This window comes from Hypanus sabinus, chromosome 5, assembly GCF_030144855.1.
Source record: "Hypanus sabinus isolate sHypSab1 chromosome 5, sHypSab1.hap1, whole genome shotgun sequence".
Taxonomy (NCBI): Eukaryota; Metazoa; Chordata; class Chondrichthyes; order Myliobatiformes; family Dasyatidae; genus Hypanus; species Hypanus sabinus.
This window is the reverse complement of record NC_082710.1, coordinates 167,200,384-167,225,769: the sequence shown is the minus strand read 5'-3', so window position 1 is coordinate 167,225,769 and position 25,386 is coordinate 167,200,384. Positions and strand designations below refer to the sequence as shown.

General features: G+C 43.7%; 1 protein-coding gene and 1 long non-coding RNA gene across 5 annotated transcripts in view; one reads left to right on the top strand and one right to left on the bottom strand.

The window, feature by feature from the left end:
• The window catches only part of LOC132394555 (alpha-1,3-mannosyl-glycoprotein 2-beta-N-acetylglucosaminyltransferase-like), a 65,747-nt gene that overhangs the window by 26,200 nt on the left and 14,161 nt on the right, over positions 1-25,386 (bottom strand). The window lies entirely within an intron of this gene.
• Positions 1,412-24,057, top strand: LOC132394551 (uncharacterized). The gene is made up of 3 exons (XR_009512365.1): positions 1,412-4,248; positions 6,567-6,758; positions 12,609-24,057. It is a non-coding gene; the product is annotated as an uncharacterized LOC132394551 (long non-coding RNA).

The following is a 25,386-nucleotide window of genomic DNA, read 5'->3' as shown; positions in this document are numbered from 1 at the left end:
ATCTTGCCCAGCACTGCAGAGATCCTGTGTTAAATCTTGTCCAGCACTGCAGAGATCCTGTGTTACTTTGCCCAGCTCTGCAGAGATCCTGTGTTAAATCTTGCCCAGCTCTGCAGAGATCCTGTGTTACTTTGCCCAGCACTTCAGAGATCCTGTGTTACTTTGCCCAGCACTGCAGAGATCCTGTGTTACTTTGCCCAGCACTGCAGAGATCCTGTGTTACTTTGCCCAGCACTGCAGAGATCCTGTGTTACTTTGCCCAGCACTGCAGAGATCCTGTGTTAAATCTTGCCCAGCACTGCAGAGATCCTGAGTTACTTTGCCCAGCACTGCAGAGATCCTGAGTTAAATCTTGCCCAGCACTGCAGAGATCCTGTGTTAGACTTTGCTGAGCATCAAATGGAGCTTCTCCTGGACTAAAGTGACTGACTGATACAACAGCATGGTGGTCACCAACTGATTTATGACTAGGCACAGCCCCTGTGGGAAAGCACTTGGAGCACTCTGAGTGTGCAGTCACTTTTGCCCCCAACTCCTATCAGAGGGCCAATTAACATACACGTTGCTCTGCATTAGCAGCAGACTATCTCCCTCTGAGCTACCAGAAATTAACAACATGTCTCCCTGTTCATCCTGGTAGAAGAGACAAGGAAACGATCAAAACTACCCTGCCCCTGAGTATTTGGTGGGACAAAGTAGAGGGAAATTTGCCTCAACAACCCATGTTGTCCCTGCCTTGGGAGTGTATGATGCAAGATTGAGTGGGAACTTTACTGCTGTTGGAAGTGTGTGACAAGATGGTGCAGAGGGACTGTACTCTATCTCTATCCAGTCAGTGCCTAGAAACAATGGCATTTAACATCGGGGGGGGGGGGGGGTGTGTGTGTGGTGTGTGTGTGTGAATGTGAATGTGAGAGAGAGAGAGAGAGAGGGGGGATGGGGATGAGAGGGGGAGTGGGGGGATGAGGGAGAGAGAGGGGTGGTGGGGGATGAGGGCGAGAGGAGGGGAGAGAGAGGGGGGAGAGAGGGGGAGAGAGAGGGGGGGAGAGAGGGGGGGAGAGAGGGGGGGAGAGAGGGGGGGAGAGAGGGGGGGAGAGAGGGGGGGAGAGGGGGGGAGAGAGGGGGGAGAGAGGGGGGAGAGAGGGGGGAGAGAGGGGGAGAGAGGGGGAGAGAGGGGGAGAGAGGGGGGAGAGAGGGGGGAGAGAGGGGGGGAGAGGGGGGGGAGAGAGGGGGGAGAGAGGGGGGAGAGGGGGGAGAGAGGGGAGAGGGGGGAGAGGGGGGAGAGAGGGGAGGGGGGAGAGAGAGGGGGGGAGAGAGAGGGGGGGAGAGAGAGGGGGGGAGAGAGAGGGGGAGAGAGAGAGAGGAGAGAGGGGAGAGAGAGGGGAGGGAGAGAGGGGGAGAAAGGGGGGAGAGAGGGGGAGAGAGGGGGGGAGAGAGAGGGAGAGGGGGAGAGAGAGAGGGGGAGAGCGAGAGAGGGAGGGAGAGAGAGCACGCGCTTGCTTCAATAGCAGCACAATCCCTCTGGTAGTAACACAGGTTGAGGATGGGGTTGAAATCAGTTGGTCTCTGCAAGGAAGAAAGCCAAGAGTGAAAAAGGGGCACAGGACACTCAGTGTACCTGGCAGATAGGGAGATGTTGTAGATGTGCCAGGTCACACATACAGTGAGGGGAGTAAGTGAAACAAATGAGGGTGGCAGAGAGAAAGGGGGGAGGGAGTAGGGGTGAGTATAATTCTTTAGTCAAAACCATAAACTTTCCAGAACACAATAACTGAAAACATTCATTCCACAAACTGGCTGCGGTGTTTCCTACATTGTAACAGTAACTATGTTATAAAAGTAATTCAATGATTGTACCACACCTGGGGAGAGACCCAGGGTTGTGAAAAACATGTACAATAAGGCTCTTGTTAATGGGCATCAGGCCATAGGCCTTCAGAAAAGACAATATGGATTGGAAAGTGGCTGTGCTTTGTACTCTCACACAAACCCATGCACTTTCCAATCTATATGCATCTTGCTTTAAACAAGACAGCAGTCTGTACTGTACTTGAAGCTTTTCTAGTAAATAACTATACAGAGCAGCTTTACTTAACCAACAAAACGGCAAATTAAAACTCTTCAGAGACAAATACTATCCCATACAGGACAACCTAGATGCTGGGGAAGGGGAATCGGACACCAACCGGATAAGTCTTCTAGAACATAAGAATATAAGAAATAGGAACTGGAGTAGACCATCTTGCCTATTGAGCCTGTTCTGCTGTTCAATAAGATGATGTCTGATCTGGCCATGGACTCATCTCCATCTACCTGCCTTTTCCCCATAACCCTTAATTCCCCTACTTTGCAAAAATCTATCCATCCTTGTCTTAAATATATTTACTGAGGTAGCCTCCACTGTTTCATTGGGCAGAGAATTCCACAGATTCACCAATCTCTGGGAAGAACAGCTCCTCCTCATCTCTAACTTAAATCTACTCTCCTGAATCTTGAGGCTATGTCCTCTAGTTCTAGTCTCACCTACTAGTGAAAACAATTTTCCAGCATCTATCTAATCTATCCCTTTCATAATTTTATATCTCCTCTCATTCTTCTGAATTCCAGCTCCACTCCCAGACAACTCAATCTCTCCTCATAGTCTAACCCCCTCATCTCTGGAATCAACCTGGTGAACCTCCTCTGCACCATCTCCAAAGCCAGTATATCCTTCCTCGAGTAAGGAGAGCAGAACTGCAAGCAGTACTCCAGGTGGGGCCTCACAGGTACCCTGTACAGTTGCAGCAAAACCTCCCTGCTCTTAAACTCAATCCCTGCTGTGCATCATCCATGCCTTGGGCTCTCTCTCCTGCATTTTTCATGCTCTCTTCTCACTGCTTCCCTCAGTCAGGAAGAACAGGAGCCATAGGTCTCCACCAGCTTCAGGAACAGTTATTACCATTCAACAATCAAGCTCCTGAACCAGTGTTAATTGATTTAGGACGGTGGTGAGTATCGGGTTGAGCCATTTGATGTTGCAGTGTTTGCTAAGCTTAGCAACTAGCTAGAAGATGTTTCATCAACAGTCAAGGTGACACCATCTGTGTACAGTTATTGTTCGTTTCTCTCTGAGAGTGCTTCCATTTATATTTGCAAAGAGTAAGGTCTGCTTTAACTGGGACATCGCGGAAGTTCTGGTACAAGCAAGTACATAGCAGGCACAAAAATTTTCAGAAGCATGGTGCTCTTGTGGTAATTCCATAAACGAACATACTGAATTAGACGGCAACTATGAACCCCTAAGAGCCAAAGAAACGAGAGCCAATAGAATTCAAAGTTTAACTAAAGGGGTAGCCAATCAGGACCAAGGTAAACGAACAGGTGGGAGACTAAATAAGTGTCAACACTCCCAGAGAGAAACACCAATAACTGTGCACTGAGGATGTCCCTTCAACTGTTAATGAAATACCTGCAAGCTAATTCCCAGCTCAGCGAACTGAACTGATTCCACAACCTGCACTTACAAACACTCTACAACCGATGTTCTTGGTATTAATTCATTAAGTTTTATTATTGTTATTTTTGTATTTGCAGAGTTTGTCATCTCTGCACAATTTTTGTCAGTCTTTGTGTGTAGTTTTCACTGTCTCCATCATATTGTTCCTCTGTGAATGTCTGCAAGAAGATGAATTTCAGGGTAGAATATGGTGACAAATACAAACTTTAACAATAAATTTACTTTGAACTTTACAGGAAGGATGTAAAAGCTTTGGAGAGAGTTTAGATGAGGTCCAATGGGATGCTGCCTAAAATACAAAGTATTAGCTACAAGGAGCAGATGACAAAATAGATAGTGTGGAGAGCCAGAATCTTTATTCGAGGGTAGACGTCAAATATTTGAGGGTATAACTGTAGATGGGGCTGGGGGTTAAGATTAAAGAGGATGTGGTGTGGACCTTTCTTGTTACATAGAAAGTGGCAGATGCCTGGAATAGGCTACCAGAGGATGAAGTGGAAACAGATAAGACAGCAACATTCAATAGGCTTTTAGATAGGCATATGAATACTCAGGGATTGAAATGATATGGCTCATGTACAGGCAGAAGTTTAAATATGATTAAAAATTAAAGTTTAATTTGGCGTGATGCTCAGCACAGGGCCTGTTCCTGTGGTGCACTGTATTATGTTTACTGCAAGGTGTCCAGATATTAATATCTGGGATTTGTTTTACAGAGAGAGTGCAGATGACGTCACACAGAACCTTTCCAGGTGAGTGTTAGAGAAGTTACTCACTCACTCTTGGGTAACTACTTCAGACCTTAACAAGTATATAATCCCATCAGAGCAATACAGCACGGATACAGGTCCAACCAGTCCATGTTGACCATGGTGCCGAACCATCTAGTTCCAATTTTGTGTGTTCCCTCTGAGCTAGACCCTCCACGTACCTACTCATGTGCTTCTTAAATGAAACCTGCCTCAACCCTTTCATCTGGTAGCCTGTTCCACATACTCACCACCCTAGGTCCCTTTTAAATCTTCCCCCTCTCACCCCAAAGCTATACCCTCTAGTTTGTAATTCCCCCTCTCTGGGAAAAGACTGTGGCCATCCACCCTACCAATACTTTTCACAATTTTAAACATTTCTCCGAGGTCTTCCCTCATCTTTCTGTGTTCCAAGGAAAATGACCCAGCCTGGCTGACTTGTGTAACTCAAACTCACTAGTCCTGCCAACATCTTTTTAAATGTTTCCTGCACTCTTTTTAGTTTAACCACGTATTTCTTAAAACAGTGACAGTACTTCAGGTGTGGCCTCACCAATGACTTGTACATCTGCAGCAGCATCCCGCTCTGTCTGGTAAAAGGCAACCTACTAAACACATTTTAACCACGCTGAGACACGACTTTCAATGAACTATGCCCTTGTACTCTGAGGTCCCTCTGTTCTATTACACTCAATAATGTCCTGCCATTCAGAGTACAAATCCTACACAGGTTTGGTTTGACTTTCCTAAATGCATCACCTCGCACTTTTCAACCCAGCTTAGCGCAACATCCTCTTGTGTAAGCCAGAAAGGTTTTGGTTCACAGAAATCTGGTGCTGAATTACCTTCAGCTGCTCCTACTCTTGCATCCAATCTAACCAGTTGTCTGCGTGTGGTCCGGATATCTGCACCTCCACTGTTGCCGCAGACTGATGGTCATGCCAAGGTTTTTGCTAATTTACATTAATCTCATTAGCCTGCATTAAATTGTATGTCTTGCCTATTTATGTGCCTGTCCAAATGTCTCACAGACATAGGAGCAGATTTAGGCCACTCAGCCCATTGTGTTCATCCACCATTCAATCATGGCTGATTTATTTTCCCTCTCAACCCTATCCTCCTGTCTTCTCCCTTACTACTGAAGAACCTATCAACCCTACTTTAAATGCACGCCATCTTGGCGACGAATTTCCACAATTGACCATTCTCTGACTAAAGAAGTTCCTCATCTCTGTTCTAGAGAGATGCCCTTAAATGTAGTGATTGCATCTGATTCTATCATCTCCTCCTCAACAACTCCTGACATCACTACTCTCTATGTAAAAAAAAGTTTTCTCCTCAGTTGCTCTTGAAAATTCCTATCTTTCACCTCAAACCTATGCCCTCTTGCTTTTGATACCATTACTGGTACAGCTGAAGTCAGAAGTTTCCATACACCTTAGCCAAATACATTTAATCTCAGGTTTTCACATTTTGTGGGCAGAACTGAAAAAATGTGTGCGAGCAAGGAGGCTTACAAACCTGGCTCAATTACATCAGTTCTGTCTGGAGGAATGAAACAAAATTCCAGCAACTTACTGTGAGGAGATTGTGGAAGGCTACAAACGTTTGACCCAAGTTAAACAATTTCAAGGCAATGCTACCAAATACTATCAAACTGTATGTAAACTTCTGACCCACTGGGAAAGTGATGAAAGAAATAAAAGCTAAAATAAATCATTTTCTCTACTATATTTCAGACATTTCACACTCTTAAAATAATGATCCCAACTAACCACAGGGACTGTTTTCTGGGATTAAATGTCAGGAATTGAGAAAAACTGAGTTTAAAGGTATTTGGCTAAGGTGTATGTAAACTTCTGACTTTAACTGTAAATAGATTTTGACTACCTATGCTATGTATGCCTCTCATAATCTTATAAACCCTTCAACACTAACATTTACTTGTCCATCTATTAGTGACCTTCAGCTGTTGTCTAATCCCATCCACTCTTGTTTTGTTGCCCGTCTAACCCAGCTACCTGCATTCACTTCAGCCACCCAATGCCACTGAGCAACATTTGCCAGTCCAGAGTCTCTCCTCATCCCAGTAGACAGCAACCTTTTGGAAGAAAGCTGGCACTCTGACTGCTCAATGTTGGGAAGTACCAGTTTCTTTTATGAATTATTTCTGATAGTCTTTCCAAGGACTAGTGTGAATGCCCCCCCTTCTTCTGAACGAGGCCTCCAAGGGTGACTGGCCTCTGACTAATCATGATTTCCAAATCCTCTTTCGCTTCTCCCAAGGACTAGTCAAATGTTTTGCCTTGCTCTCTTTCCAGAACCTCTGACTCACTCAGCTCCCACAACAAGCTCAACACAAATTTTCAAGAGTGCGTCTCTTTGTCTGCACAGGAGGGGAAGCTCTTGGAAGACAGTCACTTCCACAGCTGGCAGAGCTGCTGCCCTGTGGCACCCTGGCACTGCCTGCATGGAGTTTTAACTGGCCACCGTAAAAGGTTCCTAGTGTGTAGGTGAGTGGTAGACTCTGGGGAATTGATGGGAATCTGGGGAGAATTTTTTAAAAATTGGAATCAATGTAGGATTCTGGTATGTAGCTTCTGGCCAATCACTGCTGTTCTACATTCTTTCCAAACCCTTGTTTGCTCACCTGTAGAGTATTGCAGGTACATTAACAACACTTAGAAAGGTACTTGGACAGGTATGAACAAGAACAGTTTAAGGAATATGAGCGAAATGTGGGCAATTTGGTGAAAGAAAGACTTAACTGCATTGTCACATGTGCTTTGAAACATAATAGCAAAATGTGTAGCTTGCATCAAATCAACGAGGATCATGATGGGCAGTCCTCAAGTGCCACTATGCTTCTGGCAGCAGCATAACATGCCCACAACTCACTGTATGTTTTTGGAACGCGGTAGGAAACCAGAGCACCCAGAGGAAACCAGAGGTAAGGGGGAGTACATAAAAACCCACTCCAGGCAGTGGAGGGAACTGTATATCAATTGGTGATCACTGATGCTGTAAGACAACACACTAATCTTAGATGCTAATCTTGGTCAGCATGGGCCAGTTGGGCTGAAGGGCCTCCTATTTAGGTCATTCTAGGATTGATACTTGTTTTGCATTTCATTCTGTGCTGTTACTGTTTTACTTTGTTCTATCTCAATACACCGTGTAGTGACTTGATCTGTATGAACATTACACAAAACAAGCTTTTCACTGTATCGTGGTACGTATGACAATAATACATTAATACCAAGAAAAATTGGTCATTAATCTTGCGGTGCCAATGGGTTTGCACATTTCCTACATTACAACAGTACTACATTTCTGGAAGCACTCCATGAATTGGTAACGAAGGGTTAATTTTTCTTCTGCCTTTCACAATGTACATCTCTGGCTGAAAATTGAGTCCAACTCCAGTGCACAGAGTCTCTGACTTCATCAGCCACATTCCTAGTGGTAGTTCTGTCCAACAGTCCGTGCTGCTTGCTGACGAGGCAGTTGAACAGCAAAGAAGACCCATAGACATCCAGACATGAAGAAGCAACACACAGCAGAGTGTCAAAGAGAGAGCTCAATTCAGACCCAAAAAAAAATTGGAGAGTGGGACAGAAACAAAATGGACCACAGAAAAATAAACACACAACAGTCCAAGAGAAAACCAAGAGCAGTGAGTGGTCATCAGTACAAAGAATGAAAAACACATTCTGCTAAACATAAAAATACTCAGATCCAGCAAAGCAAGCAGCTCAGAAGCAAAGCAGCCAACTGGCTACACACTTTACACTAAATCAGAATTTCAACCCAGTAATGCAGCCCCAGAGAAGAACAAACATACACTCAGATTGTACATATCTTTCATTATACACAACAAAAGCACAACGATACTCAAACAAGGAGATAGAGAGAAAACACACACACAGTCCAACTGTAAGCCAGTATTTTACAGAGAGAAGGAAAGAGAATGCCATACAGACAACAGGGTTATTATAGCACGCATGTGCAGATTCCTAATTAAATAAGACAGAGACACTATTAGTGGTTCCAGCCAGAAGAGGAACTGAAACTCACAGGGGAGTTTTAAGTCAGCACCTTCAAAGCAAACAGTGGAACCTGATAGGGTAAAGCAAGCAGTCTCTGTTCACAGGTGTCCGGTTACTGATCAAAGATTTGCTGGAAGATCTAAATAAGTTTTGTTCAGAGCAGAACACAAGAAACTGTGACAAACAACTTACTTACTGAGTGTTTTTGAAGGAGAACAAGGACTGTCCCTCATAAATGGCTGAGATTTAATGCAGGGGCTTGGAGTCTTGGTCTGCTCGTGGATGGTACATTTCAGCTCCCACACACAGGGTCCATGAAGGAAGAGCATAGGCTGCACTAGCAACACATTGTCTGGATTCCAGGACGATAGATCAGGCTGTCTCAAGCCCTCGCTTCACTCCAACTGCATCGGCTGTAGAAATGGCACCGAGGGCAGCCTCAAAGTCAGAAAGTCACGGGCTCAGGTCCGACTCCAGAGCATGAGCACAGATATACAGACCAACACCCCTTCAGTGCCAGCATCACACAAACCAGATTCCTCTCCACTGACTTCTACACTTCCCGCTGACTTGGGAAAGTAGCCAATATGATCAAGGACCCTTCGCACGCCAGTCATTCTTTCTTGTCCCTTCCTTCTTCAGGCAGAATATTCAAAAGATACAAGGTACCACCAGGCTCAAAGACAGCTTCTACCCTGTGGTTAACAGACTCTTTAGAGGACCTCTCATGCATTAAAGATCAATTCCTGATCTCCCAATGCCTTATGTGGCCCTGTGTATCTGCACTGCACTTTCTCTGTAACTGCATAAACACAAGAGATTCTGTAGATGCTTGAAATCCTGAGTAATGCACACAAAATGCAAGAGGAACTAGGCAGGTCAGGCAGCACCTATGGAAGGGAATAAATAGTTGATATTTCGGGCTAAGACATAGAACATAGCACAGTACAGTACAGTACAGGCCCTTCAGCCCATGATGTTGTGCCGACCCTTAAACCGTGCCTCCCATATAACCCCCCCATCTTAAATTCCTCCATATACCTGTCTAGTAGTCTCTTAAATTTCACTAGTGTATCTGCCTCCACCACTGACTCAGGCAGTGCATTCTATGTACCAACCACTCACTGAAAAACCTTCCTCTAATATCCCCCTTGAACTTCCCTCCCTTTACCTTAAAGCCATGTCCTCTTGTATTGAGCAGTGGTGCCCTGGGGAAGAGGCGCTGGCTATCTATTCCTCTTAATATCTTGTATACCTCTGTCATGTCTCCTCTCATCCTCCTGCTCTCCAAAGAGTAAAGCCCCAGCTTCCTTAATCTCTGATCATAATGTATGCTCTCTAAACCAGGCAGCATCCTGGTAAATCTCCTGTTACCCTTTCCACATCCTTCCTAAAGTGAGGCGATCAAAACTGGACGCAGTACTCCAAGTGTGGCCTAACCAGAGTTTTATAGAGCTACATCATTACCTCATGACTCTTAAACTCTTTGTCAGGACTGAAAAGGAAGAGGGCAGAAGCCAGAATAAAAAGGTGTGGGGAAGGGGAAGGAGTACAAGCTTAAGGAATATCTGAGGGGGAACTTCATTCAGAGGGTGGTGCATATGTTGAACACACTGCTAGCGAAGTTGGGGATGCAGGTTTAATTGTAACATTTTAGAGAAATACATGGATGAGAGTGGTATGGAACGTTATGGTCCAGGTGCAGGTTGATGGAACTAGGTAGAATAACGGTTCATCGTGGACTAGGTGGGCCAATGAGCCTGTAGTGCTCTGAAAGGCGAGACCAGGTGAGAGGTAAGTGGGTGAGTAGGGGATGGGGGATGAAGTGGAAGTTGGAAGGGGATCAGTGAAAGAGGTAAAGAGGTGAAGAAGGAATGTGATATGGGAGAACAGTGAACCATGGAAGAAAGAGGAGAGGGTTCTGTTTTCTTTTTAGTACCTCAGTGTCCTTACGTATGGTAAGAGCTGCCTGCCTGGATGGCATGCAAGTAAGCACAATTCACAGTATGTGGTACCAGTAACAATAATGAAGTAACTCCACTTACAGAATTCTCAGAAATTGGAGGATTTTGGCCAGCTTCACTGACATTGATTCTTCCCAGAGTCAGGCAAAATAAAAATTAGCTGGTATTAGCACACGGCCTAATGTGGAAGCTTGCTGTGTGTAAATGGTTTTCAACACTCCAACAGTAACCGTATTTCAGAATGAGATTACTTGCTGTAAAGTGCTGTGGGAGGTCCGAGAGCCAGGCCCAAGGGGCAATGATCAGGATCTAATCTGCCACCACCCATTCCTTGTAGGGTTGCTACTGTGGACTCCTGATTAGCAGACCGCGTGTTTCACTGAGGCAGTCAGTCTGTGCACGTGTCTGCCGAGATCCAAACCAGCAGCAGGGATAGAATCACTGTGAAGCTACGTGGAAGAAAACTACATGGATTTGATGACACACAAGACTATTTGAGGTTATTGGGCCCATCAAGCCACTTTAATATGACCATGGCTGATCCGAGCTGGCCTCAATTCCTCCTCTGCCATTCCTCCACACCCCTCTATTCCTCAATTGATCAAATGTTTATCCACCTCCTCTTTAAATACTTCGAATGATCCAGCTTCCACCACAGACCTGGGCAGAGAATCCCAGAGATTCATAACTCTGTGCAAGAAGTTGTTTCTATGAAGCTCACCTTTAAATGACTGGCCCTTACCTTATTGTTACATCTCTGTTCAAGATTCTCCCATGAGAGAAAACATCCCAGCTTCCACCTGTCAAGCTCTCTTGGGATCTTGTATGTTTAAATAAGGCCAACTCTCATTCTTCTAAACTCCAAGGAATACAGACCCAAATTATATAGTCTCTCTGTAGTCAATCTACTCATCACGGGAGTTAGCCTGGTGCATCTCCTTTGCTTGCCTCCAGTCTAAGTAAGTTTATTTTAGATTAAGGAGAACAAAACTGTATGCAGCATTCCTGTTGAAGCCTCAACAGCATACTGTATACGTAATTGCAACAAATACTCCCTAGTTTTAAACTCCAACCACTCTGCAATAAAGACCAAAAATATAGTTGGCCTTCTTATCTACTCTCTGGGTTTGACTGCTAGTTTTAATAATTCATGCACTAGAACGCCTAGATCACACAGTTGCAGTTTCTCTCCATTCAGAACTGGGGAAATGGGGGTTGAGGGGGTTAATAAATCAACCAGGATGAAATGGCAGAGCAGACTCGATGGGGCAAGTGGCCTAATTCTGCTCCTATGATTTATGGTCTTATGGTAAAATGACCTGGCCACAGCAGTATGTGGCAATGAATTCACCACCCTCTGGCTGAAGGAATTCCTCTTCTTCTCTGTTCTAAAGGGACATCCTTATATTAAGGCTGTTCCCTGTGGCCCTAGACTCCCACTGTTCGAAACATCATCTCCATGTTCAGTTTATTAAGGCCTTTCAATACCATCGGCCAAGTGTGCAACAGCAAATGACCACAGACAGTGGAGTAGCAATATCTAAAAACAACTCCAGAAACAAGAGCAAGTGCAGGATGCCATTTAACAAGATCACAGCATCGCTACCAACCCCTCCACTTCCTTGTATGTTAAAGTATGTCCAGCTTCATCCTAAACATGTACAATGACTTCAGCTCTTAGGGTAGAGAATTCCAGATTCATGGTCCTTTGAGAGAAGAAATTCCTCCCCGTCTTGGTCCATCATTCTAAAATAATGCCTTCTCAATGTCTAAACTCTGATTATGGAAATGAGCTGGGCAGATGGGAACAGTAGGGGATGGAATGGGACACAGCCTCAGAATAGAGTTTCTTTAACCAGAGGGTGGCAAAGCTGTGAAAATTATCGTCACAGACAGCTGTGGGGGCTATGTCATTGAGTATAGCAGTGGTTGATGGATTCTTGATTAGTTAGGATGTCAAAGGTTACAGGGGTAAGGCAGGAGAATGAGGTCGAGAGGGATGATAAATCAGGAATGATGGAATGGAGGAGAGGACTTTATGGGCTGAATGGCCTACTTTTGCTCCTATGTCTTATGTGAGTGTGATGGTCAACGGGAGTGGACAGAGGAAGTGAAAGAACCTGGTGAGTATACAAGAAACTCCATCCAATTCACTTACAATAGAGGCCAACATTCCATGAGCCCCCTTATTGACTCACTCTTCTTGCATGGAAACCGTTTGTACTTCAAATATTAAAACTCACAGATCCCTTTGTACTCAATGTTCTGTTGTCTTGCTCCACTTAAAGTAATTCATCCTTCCAAAGTGTAGGGCTCTCAGTTTGTAACCTAGTCCTTTTTCCATCAACAGCAAATATGGATTGTTGAATTCAAGAAGGGGAAGTCAGTATCAGCAGTGGAAAGTGTTCCCAGGTGTCAATGTCTCAGAGGATCTATCCTGGACCCACTATATTGATGTAACTACAAAAAAGGTTCACCACGTCACCAAATACTCCAGAAGACTTCTACAGATGTACAGAGGAGAACATTCTGACTGGCTGCATCACCACCTGGTATCGAGTTCCAATGCACAAGAGGCTACAGAGGGCTGTAGACTCAGCCAGCTCCATCATGGGCACATCAGAATGCAATGTCTCAAAAAGGTGGCATCCATCATTGAGGACACTTTCCATCTCTTCTCATTACTACCATCAGGGAAAAGGTACAGGAGCCTGAAGATCCACACTCAATGTTTTATGAACAGTTTTTTTCTCTCCGCCGTCAGGTTTCTGAATGGTCCATGAACCCATGAATACTACCTCACTAGTTTGCTCTCTTTTTGCACTATTTCTTTATTTCCTACAGGATTGATTTGAAAGGACAGGCAGGATGGCATAGGTGGTGGTGTGGCTCAGTTGGTAAGAGATACAAATACATCTTTAGAAAGAGTTAATATGGAGTTAGGGTTGAATCTTTGTGAGTGGAGTTAAGAAACTGCAAGGGTGTAAAAAACATTATGGGAATCATATATAGACCTCCAAATAGTAGCCAAGATGTGGGGTTGAAATTATAAACAGAGTTGGAAAGGGCATGTAAGAAGGGAAATGACACAATTGTAATGGGGGGGGGAATATCATATGCAAGTGGATTGGTAAAATCAGGTTGGTGTTGGATCACAAGAGAGGGAATTTGCTGAATGCCTATGAGATGGCCTCTCAGAGCAGATTGTGCTTGAGCCTACTCAGGGAAAGGCTATCTTAGATTCGGTGTGGTGTAATAACTCAGATCTTATTAGGGAGCTTAACGTAAAGGAACTCTTAGGAGGATGAGATCATAATATGATCGAATTCATACTGCAAGTTGAGATGGAGAAGCTTAAGCCATATGTATCAGTATCGCAATGGAATAATAAGGAATTGCAGAGGCATGAGAGAGGAGCTTACTCAGGTGGACTGGAGGGGGATACTGGCAAGGATGATGGCAGAATGGAGGTGGCTGAAGTTTCTGGGAACAGTTCACAAGGCGCAGGATAAATATGTTCCACAAAAAAAGTTGTTCTCAAACGGCAAGTCTAGGCAACTGTGGCTGACAAGGGAGGTTAAGGACTGCATAAAAGCCAAGGAAAGGGCATAAAGATGGCAAAAGTGAATGGAAAATTGGATGCTTTTAAAATCAAACAAAAGGCAACTAAAAAAGCCATGAAGGGAAAAGATGACATCTGAGAGCAAACTAACCAATAATATAAAGCAAGATACCAAAGGTTTTTTTCAGTTATATAAGAATAAAAGTGAGGTGAGAGTTGATATTGGACCACTGCAAAATGATGCTGGTGAGGTAGTAATGAGGAACAAAGAAATGGCAGATGAACTTAAAGGGCACTTTGCTTCAGCCTTTACTGAGGAAGACACTAGCAGTGTGCCAGAGGTCCATGAACGTCAAGGAGTAAGAGTGAATGCCATTGTTATTACAAAGGAAAAAGTGTGAGGCAAAGTGAAAGGTCTTAAGGTGGTTAAGTCATCTGGACCAGATCTACTACATTCCAGAGTCCTGAAAGAGGTTGCTGAAGAGATAGCAGATGCACTGGTTTTGATCTTTCAAGAATCACTTGATCCTGGCACGGTTCCAGAGGAATGGGAGACTGCAAATGTCACTCCATTCTGTAATAAGGGAGGAAGACAAAGGAAAGGAAATTATAGGCCAGTTAGCCTAACAGTGGTTGGGAAAGTGTTGGAGTCTATTACTATGGTTGAGTTTTCAGGGTACTTGGAGACTAATGATAAACTAATTCAAGACAACATGGTTTCTGTCAAGGGAAATCTTGCCTGACAAATCTGTTAAGAGTTCTTCCAGGAAGTAACAAGGCAGGGTGGACAAAGGAGAAGCAGTGGATGTCATTTATTCAGAATTTCAGAAGGCATTTGATAAGGTGACACACATGAGGCTGCTTAACAAGATAAAATCCTATGGCATTACAGGAAAGATACTGGCATGGATAGAGGAATGGCTGACAGGCAGGAGGCAGCGAGTGGGAATAAATGGGACCTATTCTCGTTGGTTGCCAGTGACTAATGGTGTTCCTCAGGGATCAGTACTTTTCACATTGTTTGTCAATGATTTAGATAGTGGAATTGATGGCTTTGTGGCAAAGATTGCCGATGATTCAAAGATAGGTGGAGGGGTAGGTAAGTGCTGAGGAAGCAATGCGTTTGTAACAGGACTTAGACAATTCGGCAGAATGGGCAAAAAAGTGGCAGATGGAATTATATTGGAAAATGTATGATAATGCATTTTGGTAAAAGTAACAATAATGCAAACTATTATTTAAACAGGGAGAAAATTCAAACATTAGAGGTGCAAAGGGACTTGGGAGTCCTCACGTAAGACTCCCAGAAAATTAATTCAAAGGTTGAGGCTGTGTTGGCGAATGCAATATTGGCATTTATTTTATGAGGAATAGGAATAAAACAAGGAGATAATGCTGAAGTTTTATAAGACAGCTGGCAGGTCGCACTTGGATTACTGTCAACAGTTTTAGACTCCTTATCTCAGAACGGATTGAGTAATTGGAGAGAGTCCAGAGGAGGTTCATGATGATGATTCTGGGAATGAAAGGGTTAACATATGAGGAGCATTTGGCAGCCTTGGGCCTGTAATCACTGGAATTTAGAGGAAATATGTGGGTTTCTCACTGAAATCTACCAGATGTGGAAAGGACTAGATAGAATGGATGTGGAGAGGATGTTTCCTCCAGTGGGGGTATCCAGAACTGGAGGACACAGCCTCAAAACTGAGGGGCAACCATTTAGAACAGAAGTAAGGGGTAATTTCTTTTAGTGGTGAATCTGTGGAATGTTCTGCCATAGACTGCAGTGGAAACCAAGTCCATGGGAATTTTCAAAATGGAAGTTGATAGATTCCAGATTGGTCAGGGCATCAAGGGATGTGGTGACAGGGCAAGTGTATGGGGTTGAATGGGGTCCAGGATCAGCCATGATGAAATGGCGAAGCAAACTCAATCGGCTGAATGGCCTAATTCTGCTCCTGTGCCTTATGGACTATGCGAAACTCTTAGGCACATATATAGTGGCATTCAAAAGTTTGGGCACCCCTGGTCAAAATTTCTGTTACTGTGAATAGCTAAGCAAGTAAAAGGTGACCTGATTTCCATAAGGCATAAAGTTAAAGATGACACATTTCCCTAATATTTTAAGCAAGATTGCTTTTTTATTTCTATCGATTACAGTTTCAAAATAACAAAAAAGGAAAAGGACCCAAAGCAAAAGTTCAGGCACCCTGCATGGTCAGTAAATAGACAATAGACAGTAGGTGCAGGAGTAGGCCATTCGGCCCTTCTAGCCAGCACCACCATTCACTGTCATCATGGCTGATCATACACTATCAGTACCCTGTTCCTGCCCTCTCCCCATATCCCTTGACCCCACTATCTATAAGAGCTCTATATAACTCTCTCTTGAATGCATCCAGAGACTTGGTCTCCACTGCCTTCTGGGGCAGAGCATTCCACATATCCAAAGTTGTTCCGCATCTCTGTTCTAAATGGCCTACCCCTTATTATTAAACTATGGCCTCTAGTTCTGGACTCACCCATCAGCGGGAACATGCTTCCTGCCTCCAGTGTGTCCAATCCCTTAATAATCTTATATGTTTCAATCAGATCCCCTCTCATCCTTCTAAATTCCAGTGTATACAAGCCCAGTTGCTCCAATCTTTCAACATATGACAGTCCTGCCATTCCAGGAATTAAACCTTGTGAACCCATGCTGCACTCCTTCAATAGCAAGAATGTCCTTCCTCAAATTTGGAGACCAAAACTGCACACAATACTCCAGGTGTGGTCTCACCAGGGCCCTGTACAGCTGCAGAAGGACCTCTTTACTCCTATACTCAATTCCTCTTGTTATAAAAGCCAGCATGCCAATAGCTTTCTTCACCGCCTGCTGTACCTGCACGCTTGCTTTCATTGACTAATGTACAAGAACACCTAGATCTCTAAACAAATGGGTTTTAGGTAAATTATATTTATTAGATAGCTGTTCAAAGGACATAATGCTATCATCCAGAAATAGATCACGAAAACATGATATACCTTTTGTTTTCCATAAAAGAAAAGCTTGATCCATAGATGAAGGCCGAAAAAAATAATTAGATATTATAGGACATGATAAAATAAATTTATTCAAACCAAAAAATTTACGAAATTGAAACTAAATTCGTAATGTATATCTGACTATAGGATTAGCTATCTGTTTATTCAATTTGAATAAAGAAAAAGGAAGTGAAGATCCTAAGATTGAAATCAGTGAAAAATCTTGCACAGATTTACATTCCAAATTTACCCATTGTGGGCAAGTAGCTATAGTCCATTCTTGTGTCCAGAATATTAAATTCACTGCCCAATAGTAAAAGAAATTAATCCTCCAACTGTATTTCAGTGGTTTTCTCAAACTATTTCTTGTTTTGAGTTTAGAAAAAATTAGAAGTGTGGTTTTTGATCCTTCAGTTAAATTTGAAGAAACTTGGAGACCTTTTATTCAACATTTTCACATGAGTTGAATTGTCTTTTCCTAAACCTTACTTATATTATCCTTAATTAATTGGATGGAGGTTCGGAGTTATTGGCACTACTGTATATGTACTTAATATTATTCAATGGCCCATGTTGGTTAATGCTTTTTTTTTGTTTTTTTTTCTCTTTTTTGGGGGGGTTTTTCTTTTTTTTCTCTTTTTACTTCTTTGTTCATTAATGTTCTGAGTTTGAGAGGTTATATATTTTTATTATTATATATCTGAATGTCTATTTAAACTTTTAATTATGTACTCTCAAACATTTTGTATTCATGTTTCATTTATGTTTGTTTAAAACTAATAAAAAGATTTAAAAAGAAAAAAAGAACACCTAGATCTCGTTGTACTTCCCCTTTTCCTAACTTGACTCCATTTAGATAGTAATCTGCCTTCCTGTTCTTGCCACCAAAGTGGATAACCTCACATTTATCCACATTAAACTGCATCTGCCATACATTTGCCCATTCACCCAACCTGTCCAAGTCACCCTGCATTCTCATAACATCCTCCTGACATTTCACACTGCCACCCAGCTTTGTGTCATCAGCAAATTTGCTAATGTTACTTTTAATCCCTTCATCTAAATCATTAATGTATATTGTAAACAGCTCCAGTGCCAGCACCGAACCTTGTGGTACCCCACTGGTCACAGCCTGCCATTCTGAAAGGGACCCGTTAATTACTACTCTTTGTTTCCTGTCAGCCAGCCAATTTTCAATCCATGTCAGTACTCTGCCCCCAATACCATGTGCCCTAATTTTGCCCACTAATCTCCTATGTGGGACTTCATCAAAAGCTTTCTGGAAGTCCAGGTACACTACATCCACTGGCTCTCCCTTGTCCATTTTCATAGTTACATCGTCAAAAAACTCCAGAAGATTAGTCAAGCATGATTTTCCCTTCATAAATCCATGCTGACTCAGACTGATCCTTCTACTGCTATCCAAATGTGTCGTAATTTCCTCTTTTATAATTGACTCCAGCATCTTTCCCACCACTGACATCAGGCTAACCGGACTATAACAGGTCTATAATTCCCTGTTTTCTCTCTCCCTCCTTTCTTGAAAAGTGGGACAACATTAGCCACCCTCCAATCAGCAGGAACTGTTCCTGAATCTATAGGACATTGGAAAATGATTACCAATGCGTCCACGATTTCTAGAGCCACCTCTTTAAGTACCCTGGGACCTAAGTACCCAGTACTTAGTAACACCCCCTTTGGCAAGTATCACAGCTTGTAAACACTTTCTGTAGCCAGCTAAGAGTCTTTCAATTCTTGTTTGGGGGATTTCCGCCCATTCTTCCTTGCAAAAGGCTTCTTGTTCTGTGAGATTCTTGGGCCGTCTTGCATGTAATGCTCTTTTGAGGTCTATCCACAGATTTTCAATGATGTTTAGGTCAGGGGACTGTGAGGGCCATGGCTAAACCTTCAGCTTGCACCTCTTGAGGTAGTGCATTGTGGATTTTGAGGTGTGTTTAGGATCATCTTTTCATTTTCAGCTTTTTATTTTACAGACGGTGTGATGTTTGCTTCCAGAATTTGCTGGTATGTAATTGAATTCATTCTTCCCTCTACCAGTGAAATGTCCCCCGTGCCACTGGCTGCAACACAAGCCCAAAGCATAATCGATCCATCTCCATGCTTAACAGTTGGAGAGGTGTTCTTTTCATGAAATGCTGCACCCTTTTTTCTCCAAACATACCTTTGCTCGTTGCAGCCAAAAAATTCTATTTTAACTTCATCAGTCCACAGGACTTATTTCCAAAATGCATCAGGCTTGTTTAGATGTTCCTTTGCAAACTTCTGATGCTGAATTTTGTGGTGAGGACACAGGAAATGTTTTCTTCTGATGACTCTTCCATGAAGGTCGTATTTGTGCAGGTGTCGCTGCACAGTAGAACAGTGCACCACCACTCCAGTCTGCTAAATCTTCCTGAAGGTCTTTTGCAATCAAAGGGGGGTTTGATTTGCCTTTCTACGAGCAGCTCTCTTGGAAAGTTTTCTTAGTCTTCTACACCTCAACTTGACCCCCACCGTTCCTGTTAAGTCATTTCTTAATTACATTACGAACTGAGGAAACGGCTACCTGAAAACTCTTTGCTATCTTCTTACAGCCTTCTCCTGCTTTGTGGGCATCATTTATTTTAATTTTCTGAGTGCCAGACAGCTGCTTAGAGGAGCCCATGGCTGCTGATTGTTGGGACAAGGTTTGAGGAGTCAGGGTATTTATAAAGCTTTGAAATTTGCATCACCTGGCCTTTCCTAATGATGACTGTGAACAAGCCATACCCCTAACAAGCTAATTAAGATCTGAGACCTTGGTAAAAGTTATCTGAGAGCTCAAATCTCTTGGGATGCCCAAACTTTTGCATAGTGCTCCTTTCCTTTTTTTCCACTCTAATATTGTACAAAACAAAAATAATACACCAATCTTGCTTAAAATGTTGAAAAAAATGTTTCATCTTTAACTTTATGACTTTTGGAGATCAGTTCATCTTCTACTCAATTAACTATTCACAGTAACAGAAATTTTGACCGGGGCACCCAAACTTTTGCATGCCACTGTATATAGCTAGGGTGCTTCAGACTTTTGCAAAGTACTGTAGTCATGCTATGCATTGCACTGTACTGCTGCCACACAAAGAAAAAATTTGTGTGTGATGATATACCTGATTCTGATATGGGTCTCTATCGTGGATTGAAAGTGGGAAGTGGGCACGGAGAGGGGAATCACGCTTGGAAAAACAGGAAGGGAGGAGGGAGCAGGAAGTATTAGAGAGGCACTCTGTAATGATCAAATGACTTTGCCTGGTGACTCAGGGCAGGATGTGTCTGTACCCACACCACCCCACTTCACCCTGGTATTCCTTCTTTGCCACATGTCCCACAATCCTACTGTGGCGCTCTGCCCTTGCCATTCCCAACACCCTTTGCTGCTGCCAAATTTAGAAACTCACTCTCTGCTCCACGTTGACAAATACAGGACTGTGCAAAAGTCTTAGGCACCCTAGCTAAATGAATGTGCCTGAGGCTTTTGCATAGTAATATATATTGTATACTGTATATTTCTTATTGTAACTTAATGGCTTTTTTGTATATTGCATGGTACTGCTGCTGCACAACAACAGAGTTCAGTGTCATATATCAGTGATAATAAAGCTGATTTTGATTTGGCTACAGTACACGAATTGTCAGCATGGAGTCTGCATCAGAAACAAGGTCTGCATCTGGTCTGGGTCCTGCGAGAGATGGATCCCCATCTACTCCAGCACAAGCCCAGTACACAGAGCCAGTGGGGATCAGAGACTGGCGTTCTCATCTACCCCAGTACGTAGCTGACAGTGGCATCCCAGTGCATGTGATTGGATAGCATGCCAGTGGACACCACATACACATTTCCGGAGGCTTTTCCTTGCTCTCTCTAATCTGCCTGCAGGCTGACATTGGTTTCAGTTAAGGACTCCTGCGCCTTAACAACCATTGTAAAAGACATTAAAAGGCAGGGTTAGTCAGGGATCGTTAAATAATTGACACCTAGTTCACTGCAGTGGCATCACAAGTTAAAGAAATCTGCAACATACCTCATGAAGTCTGAAGACACAGCAGCTAAAACCGACACACACTTTGAAACAAAGTATAGTCACATACACTGGCTATCACAGTCCAATGGTCACGGCTTGCTTGTACTGGTCGATCATAAAGTTTACCTAACTAACTCAGGAACTAATCAGTTTGAAACAAACAGCGGTTGGGTGTGTGGGGGAGGGGGTGCAACACGATGGAAGGAGAACCATGCTCGGTAGTTTTTTGGACAATGGATTTAGCACAGAACTTTGAATGAGTGTGGTCTGCCCCTCCCTGTCTGGTCTAGCTGGTCTGCCTAGTAGCTCATCATTCAGCTGTGCGCTTCCTTCCTTCCTTTCTGCTGACTCTGCCCAAATAGCCTCCAATGTATAAACCCCCACCCTTCATGTGACACAGCGTACCTTTCATCTGGCTAAACATCCCGAGGACCCTGTGGAGAGGGTACTGCGGCTGGTGGGAACTTTCTACATGCATACTGGCTATTGCACATCCTGCATTGTAAGAGGGGCCACACTTCCCAAAAATGTTTCAGCAGCTGTGAGGGACACCACCAAAAATATGGCAAAAGGTCAAGAGGTCAGATGACCAAAAAGTTCAAAAGTAAAATTATCAAAGTACATAAATATCAGCATATACAACCCTGAGATTAATTTTCTTGCAGGCATTCTCAATAAATCCAAAATAGAATAATAACCATAATAGAATCACTGAAAGACTGCACTAACTGGGGTGTTTAACAATGGGTAAAAGAGAACAAAATGTTCAGATACAAAAAGGAAGAAATAATGATAATAAATAAGCAATAAATATCTAGAACATGAAACAAAGACTTCTTGAAAGTGAGTGCAAAGGTTGTGGTTACAGTTGAATGACAGGGCAAGTGAAGTTGGTTCAAGAGCCTGATGGCGGAGTTGTAATAAATGTTCCTAAGCCTGGAGGTGCGAGTCCTGAGGCTCCTGTAACCTTTTTCTGATGGCAGCAACAAGAGGAGAACATGTCCTGGTTGGTGGGGGTCCCTTATAAAGTGCTGTTTTCTTGCAACAACGCTTTGTGTAGATGTGCTCAATAGAGGGGAGAACTTAATCCATGATGGATTCACCTTTTTTGTAGGATTTCCTTTTCAAAGGCAATGGGGTTTCCAGACAAGGCTGTGATACAGCCAGTCAATTATACTCGCAAGTACACACCTACCGAAGTTTTAAATGTCATGCCAAATCTTCATAAACTCTCAGGAAGTAGAGGTGCTGCCGTGCTGGACTCTCTGAAATGATAGCACCTAGGAATTTAAAGTTGCTGAGCCTCTCCACTACTAAGGACTGGCTCATGGACCTCTGGGTTCTTTCTGAAGTCAATAATCAGCTCCTTGGTCTTGCTGACATCACCACTCAGCCAGATTTTCAGTCTCCCTCCCTCCTATATGGTTATTCGTCATCACCTATGACAGTGGGGTCATCAGCAAATTTGAATACTGCACGGAGCTCTGCTTAGCCACACAGAAGGTTTTTGATAAAAGAGAGCAGCTTTGCGCTGGAGGGCTGAAGGCTGCAGAGGCAGAGAGGGAGCAAGGCCATGCAGAAATCCAAACACATCATAGGTTAAGGGTGAAAGGTGAAGTATCTAAGGGGAACCTTTTTTCATCAAGAGGTGGTGCAAGTACAGAGTCAATTGCCAGTTGAAGTGCTGGATGCGTTCAATTGCAACATGGAGGGCTATGGTCCAGGTGCAGGTCAATGGGACTAGGAAGAATAATCGTTAGCCAGGGTGTAAATGGGCTGAAGGAGCTGTTTCTGTGCTGTAATTCTCTATGACTCTACAAGAGAGAAAATTCCCTTTCAGCCTCCAAATTTGCACTGTTCTTTGACACTAATTGCACAGAGCAATACTGCAGAGAAACAGGTCCTTTAGGCCACTGAATCCATGCTGACCATCAAACAACCTTTTGCATTAATCTCATCTTATTCTCCTCCCCACCCAGATTCTACCACTTACCAACTTACATCAGGCAATTAACCCACCGACCACAGAATAAGACCAGGGCAGCAGAAGGAAACCCACACAGTCATGGAAACAAACTCCACATAGACAGGTCAGGATTGAATCAGGTTCACTGGACCCGTGTAGAGGCAGTACTTATGTGAAGCACAGGGCTTCACAGCGGGCCTGTGAAGTGTGCCACCCAGTCACAAAGATAGCCTGTGTAAACACATGGAAAAGCATTAAAACTCCTGACAATGGAAATCTTAAATGAAAGACACTGCTGGAAATTTGGTTTAGAGACTTTGACACCACAGATGCTCTCTAATCTACAGAGTAACTCTACTATTTTCTGGCCTTAAACCTATACTAACACCTTCTTGCTGACTTGCACCAGTGACTGCAAGAAACTGAGGTGAACTTTGGTGCAAATGAATAACTAATTGTTTGGGAGTCTGAGAGGGGTTGGGGATTTGGAGTCTCATGTTCTTGTTGCTGTTTCTCTGTGAGGGCAATCCAATAGTTTTTGCGTGTGAGGGAGGGGTTGGGGATTTGGGGTCTGAGGTTCTCATTGGTGTTTCTCTGTGAGGGGCACGTTAGTTTTTGAGTGTGAGGGAGGGGTTGGGGATTTGGGGTCTGAGGTTCTCGTTGGTGTTTCTCTGTGAGGGGCATGTTAGTTTTTGCGTGTGAGGGGGGGTTGGGGATTTGGGGTCTGATGTCCTCAAGTGTTCCTCTGTGAGGGAGGTCTGTTAGTTTTTGTGTGTGACGGAGCAGTTGGGGATTTGATGCTACAGTCGCTTTTTTTTGCGAGGGAGGTTTTTGATGTTCAAGCTGGTGTTTTCCGGACAGGTGATCTGTTAGTTTTTGTGTGAGGGAGGGGGTGGGAGTGGGAGGGTCTGGGACTTGTGAGTTCTGTATCTTTTTCTTTTTTGTGGGGGGGGGAATTTATGTATTTTTTTTAAACAACTTCCATGGATTTTCTGTATTTCATGGTTATCTGAGAAAAATGATTATCAGAGTTGTATTGCACATGTATACATTGACAATAAAATGATCCTTTGAACAGAGACCTTAAGTCCGTATGTAAGAGGTGGGGATGGGGGGAGAATGGTGAGGTAAAAAACAGCTTGACACACATCTCCACCCATCCACAGTTCAGACTGCCAATTAAGGTGGGAGGCCAGACACCAGAGGCTGAGTGGCTCCCAGGAACATCCGGACTCCACTACATAAACAGAGAAGGAACAGAATAAAGAAGGAAAAGAATGCTAAACAAATGTGTAAGTCATTATGCTGCTGGCCAGCTCGTCAACCATTGCACTGGAATAGCTTAATTAGTTTTCTTTCCAATTTACACAGAACATTACAGCACAAAAACAACCCATGATGCTGAATTAAACTGACCTCATCTGCTTATTTATGACCCACACCCCTTCATTCCCTGCTGCTTATATTCCTGCCTAAATGCCTCAAACATCACTACCATATCTGCTTCAACCACCTCGGCTCACAGCTTTCAGCTACTCAGCGTGCATCTACCTGGACTTGGATCAGAACTGACAAAACAACACGGAGAAGCAGTCAGGGTCAGACAGCTCAGAAATGGGTCCTTCGGCCTGCTCTACCCACACTGGCCTTTCTTCCCTGCTCATTTAGGGATTAGATTGCATTTGGAGTATTCTGAGCAGTTTTGCTCTCCTTATCAAAGAAAGGACGTGCTGGCATTGGAGAGTGTCCAGAGAAGGTTTACGAGAATGATCTTGGGAATGAAAGGACTGTATGAGGGTTTAATGATTCTGGACCTGTTCTTGCTGGGGAATAAGAAGGAATCTCAGTAAAACCTACCAAATATTGAAAGACCTAGATAGAATGGACACGGAGAGAATATTTCCATTACTGGGAGAGTCTAAGCCTTCAGACTTGAAGGGCGTCCCTTTGGAAAAGAGACAAGGAGGAATTTCTTAAGCCACAGAGTGGTGAATCTGTTGAATCAAGTTCGCCTACCAGCCCCGACTAGGAGTTGAGAATGCCATCGTCTACCTGCTGAACCGAGTCTACGCCCACCTGGACAAGCTGGCGAGCCCTGTGAGGGTCATGTTTTTTAACTTCTCCAGTGCGTTCAACACTATCCACCCTGCTCTGCTGGGTGAGAAGCTGACAGTGATGCAGGTGGATGCTTCCTTGGTGTCATGGATTATTGATTACCTGACTGGCAGACCGCAGTACATGTGCTTGCAACACTGTGTGTCAGACAGAGCGGTCAGCAGCACTGGGGCTCCACAGGGGACTGTCCTGTCTCCCTTTCTCTTCACCATCTACACCTCGGACTTCAACTACAACACAGAGTCTTGCCATCTTCAGAAGTTTTCTGATGACTCTGCTGTAGTTGGATGCATCAGCAAGGGAGATGAAGCGGAGTACAGGGCTACAGTGGGAAACTTTGTCACATGGTGTGAGAACCATCTGCAGCTTAATGTGAAAAAGACTAAGGAGCTGGTGGTGG